Source organism: Corvus kubaryi, unplaced genomic scaffold, assembly GCF_017639235.1.
Source record: "Corvus kubaryi isolate FWS band 111438036 unplaced genomic scaffold, C.kubaryi_AGA036_p1.0 42691, whole genome shotgun sequence".
Taxonomy (NCBI): Eukaryota; Metazoa; Chordata; class Aves; order Passeriformes; family Corvidae; genus Corvus; species Corvus kubaryi.
The window spans coordinates 18,161-22,906 of record NW_024581250.1 but is presented as its reverse complement, the minus strand read 5'-3'; the positions used below and the strand labels follow the sequence as shown (position 1 = coordinate 22,906).

Genomic DNA, 4,746 nt, shown 5'->3' with positions numbered 1-4,746 from the left:
TGTAGGGAGCAGGGTGACACAGCTGTAGGGAGCAGTGTCACACAGCTGTAGGGAACAGGGTGACACAGCTGTAGGGAACAGGGTGACATGGCTGTATTGGGGGAGAGGGGGGGACATGCTATTGCAGGATTTCTTCCTGTGGTAAGAAGAGGTGCAGGGCTGCCCCCCTGAACACCCTCCTGACCATCTCCTAAAGGTAAAGAGACCCTGGAGACCAGGGCCAGGACAGGAACACAGGGGTCCCTTGAGGGGGTGTGACCGCCCTGTGTCCGGCCGTCCCTCCTGGGGCCAGGGAGACAGGGACTGACAGTAAAACTCCCGCTGTGAGCAGGACTTGAACCTGCGCAGGGAAACCCCATTGGATTTCAAGTCCAACGCCTTCACCACTCGGCCATCACAGCAGCTTGTCTGGCCTGTGTCCGCAGGAGCCCCTGGCTGTAACCCTGCCCAGGGACACAGCAGGACCTGGTCCCACCCTGGAGGTGGATTCTGCCGTCCCTGCTGCACGTCCAGCTTGGGGACTGCTGCTCCTGCTGCCACCTGCCCTGCACAGAGCATCCCAGGAGTGCAGGGAACCAGAACTGGCCACTGGCTACAACGTCAGTGGTGATGACATGGGGGATGGACATGGTGGGAGATCTGTGTCCTGTCTCTTCTCCTTGTATCCAACAGGAAACTTGTCCCAGGACAACTGTCCCCAGTCTCCTTTTCTGGCCTGGGGACATCCCAGCCTTCTCCATCCCCTCTTCCTACAATATCCCTATTTTTGCCTCTGTGACAGCATGTCCAGACACGGCTCTCAGAGGCAGCCTGAGCCATGGATCTGGCAGGTTCTCTCCTGCAGCTGGGAGAAGATGTTTCAGGCTTGTGTGGTTCTCACCAGGTTGCTGCCTGCATTTGGGCTTTTGGAGCAGGGGATTTGGAGAAAGGATGAAAAGGTGGCTGTTGAGAGGAAATCCTTGCTGAGCAAGGTCTGGTAGTGACTTGGCCTCTCCTTTGGAGCAAAAATCCAATTTGGAGGGCACTCCTAGAAGCACTATCCTTGGAGCTGGCTTTGGGACTCATCCGGAGACATCCAAAGCCCTCCCTCGGTTCCTGGAATTGTGTCCAAGAGCTGTGCAAGAGCTTCTCTATGTTGCTGGCACTCCATGCCCCTCCCATGGGGATTTATTAGCAGGGACGTGCACATTACCAGACCCCAAAATGGGGTCTGGAGTGGTCCACCATGATATCAAAAGGATGGGAGGGTCTAGACCCCAATGGAGGGACCTGGAGAGAATCAGAGTGGGAGCAGAGTGACCTGGAGAGGATGGGCACCATAACAGAGGAGGTTGGAGGAGACCAGACCTGAAAAGAGAGGTCTGAGGGGGTTAAGGAGGTTGAAAGGTGTGGTCTGGAGAGCTCCAACAGCAGGGTCTGGAGGAGACTGGAGGACACCATATCCCCCAACTGTTTTTGCAACCCAGCTGGACTCACACTTTCATTGCACTGGTCGGAATTGCCCCAATATTCCTCTGAATCTTTCATCTTGTTGACTTTTTTCCTTATCTAATCTTGTGTCGTTGGCAGTGAACACCTATTTTCATCCACAATTCTTGTCATATTTACAGACAAAACAGCCTTGCCTGATAAAAAGAACGGGATGTGTTTACAAAAAAGTCTGAGTTCAACAGAGAGCTGACAGCTCTTCTCTTGTAACAAATGGCACTTTACAGTGTTACGCAATAGGGAAAACCACGAGGTGTGTCATGAGGCAGAGCTTCTAAATCAAGGAAATGTTCAAACTCTCATTTTCACCCTTTTTGATCTTCCAAGTTTCAGTGATCTTCCAAAACAGTGACAGCCCTGCCCGAGCACTGGCTTTGCTGGACCCAGCACACAGCGCTCACCATTCCTGAGGAGAGGGAATGGTCTCAAGTTGTGCCAGGGGAGGTTTAAGTTGGATATTAGGAAAAATTCCTGCACTGAAAGGGTGGTCAGGCACGAGAACAAGTTGCCCAGGGCAGTGGTGGAATCACCATCCCCGGAATTGCTCAAAAAACATGGAGATGTGGCACTTGAGGACATGGGTTAGTGGTGGCCTTGGCAGTACTGGGGGAATAGTTGGATTCAATTGTCTGAAAGGGTTTTTCCAACCGAAATGATTTTGTGATTCCTTGATTCACTGTTCCCTCCCATCGCTTGCTGCAGTGTTAAAGACACTGCTCTCACCATAAACCAGCGTGTCACTGGTTGCAATGTGAGGGCATAGGATGATCCAGAGGGGCCTTGGAACACCAGGGAACCCCTGCAAGCTCTGTCCATACAGACATTCCTTCATAGGGTTAAGCATTGCATCAAGCCACAAAATCTGTGATCCTTTCTTGCTTCTATTCACATATTCAGCCTCTTAAGAATTTAAGCTGCAGTCCAGGAGGAAGCGTCTGTGGCAGTGGATGGCTCCCATATCTCCCAGCTGTGGGACACAATGAAAACTGCAGTGGGATCTAAAGCTTCTTCCACTCTCTTTGCTTAAATAAATCTCTGGAGTATTTGAAGCCGTGTGTTCTTGCAGTGGCTTTCCAGGGGCCTGCCAACTTCTGCTGTGTCCCATATTTCCAGATAAGATGGGAACTGATTCCAGAGCAGGAAGATACAAGGAAAATGGAGAAACCATCCTCCTGTGTTCTGCCTTCTAGTCCTGCCAGCCCCATCTCCAGAGAAGCCATCTCCCACTTTCCAGCCTGAGCATGGGCTGGAAGAGAAGTGGAAGGGGTGGAAGAAAGGTTTACTAAAAGATGGGGCAGGAAGAAGTTTGAGAAGTTTGTTGAGTCTTTAAAGGAGGGCTTCCAAAAGAGGTGATAATGTCACTCCTGAGCATCACACAGCTGGAAACACCCCTGAACACCTCAGTGATGCTGTGGTGCCACCTCCTGAGCATCCCTTGCTGTTGCTGTCACTTATCCATAAAGGGTTAAAGTTCTCTTTTAGTGTGGCAGCCTTTCTGTTTTTAAAGCTGGACAATCTGGTTTTGTTAAATGTCACCCTTGTGCTCCTGGGAAGTTTTCGTCCTCTACTTGCCCTACAATTTCTGTGCTGTAACTTATCACTTCTCACTTTTATCTGTTTCATTCTGCTCACTCCATCCCTTTATAAGCTCTGCCTTTCATCTATTGGAGCAGAAGATGCACTGGAGACAGTTCTGTAAACCTGTGCCCTGGACAAGGACAGCTTGGCTTGTACAGGCTATTGGCTCTCAATTTGTAAATAAATCCACAGTTTGAAATATAGGAAAAATACACCATTGGCAGGTGAAGAGGAAACTTTGTACATTTGAAGTTGTACCTAAGTTAAGTCCTTAATCATTATTAAACTTGAGGCATCATGGTTCACACCTGGGATTTAAATGTGTCTCTGTCATCCAAGGCCAGGTTAAATAGGGCTTGGAGCAATCTGGTCTAGTGGAAAGTGTCCCTGCCCACGGGATGGGGTGGAATGAATTGAGCTTTACGGTCCCTTCCAAACCAAACCAGTCTGGGATTCTGTGATTCTATGATTTCTATGGAAACAAAGCTGAAAGAGCTTGCAGGAATATCAGAGGTGTCAAATGAGGAAGAGGAGGATGCTGCCTTTTGCCATTAGGATGGTAAATAGGAATGCAATAATGAGCTCTTTCTTTTGTTTGTGTTGCTGGAGTTTAATGACCTTGTTCCTATGCCTACTGCTTAGTCACATTTTTAGCAAACACCATCAGTGTTTTACACAGCTCTGGGTTTATACTGGGATTTACTGGTGAAGATCTGCAGCCTGAACAGGACCGAGAAGTAATGTTAACAATACCAAGAACCTGAGAGAAAAGAAATCTGCATCTTCTCAAGATAGGGGAGATCTGCTGTTTGGTCAGATAACTCATGGATAATTATTGCCCCGGTTGCCTGGAAGCCTCGTACATTGCTGAGTGTACATCGGCCTTGGTGAGCAGGATACCCTGGGTTCTCTGGAGGCTCCAAAGATTGCACTGGAACACCACAAATCCCAGCTGGAGGTGACATGGTACTGCTTGCCTGACATATGAAAGCCTTGGGAACGGCACTTACACCCCAGTAACAGACAGGACATGTAAAGTGAAGGCAACCTTTGCCTCGCAGGGGACTGGAGCCATGGGAGCAGTGTGGGGCCACCTGCCCACAAGGACGTGTGTCCTCGAGGGTGAACAGAGTCCCTGTCCAAGGGCAGTGGGGGTCACCAGCCTGCCAGTGAGGTGTAAAGGACAAATCCTTGTCTGACCATCCAGGAGCCACCCTGCCAGTCCCACTGGCACCGCCTGAGCTGGGACTGAGGTCCCTTCTCAGCCGTGGCTCCAGTGACCCCACTTGAGTGCTCACACCCCTCACACTTGCCCAGTCAGACCAGGTTTCCTCACCAGCTTGACCCCAGGTTTCCCACAGGAGAGTCACAGATGTCTGGATGCTCAAAATATTTTAATCTTGGTGTAACAGCTCGAGTTGGTGCCTCTGAGCACGGATCCAAACAAAGGAAACCCTGGGCTGTTATACCCCTGCAGTCCAAGCACAGCAAAGTCTGGAGCCATCGGCTCCTGCCATGTCTCGGAGTGCCCCTCACCTGGCTGTGCACAGGTCCCTGTTCCCTCTGCTGGGAAGGGGCCCCAGCTCAGGTGGTGCCGCTGGGACTGCCAGGGTGGCTCCTGGCTGGTCAGACAGGGAAGTTTCCTTAAGAGTCACTAATGGCAAAGATACTTGTCACAAA

General features: G+C 50.5%; 1 non-coding gene across 1 annotated transcript; it reads right to left on the bottom strand.

The window, feature by feature from the left end:
- Positions 1–319: 319 nt before the first annotated feature.
- Positions 320–401, bottom strand: TRNAS-UGA. Its single transcript has one exon. It is a non-coding gene; the product is annotated as a tRNA-Ser (tRNA).
- Between the last annotated feature and the right edge of the window lie 4,345 nt (positions 402–4,746).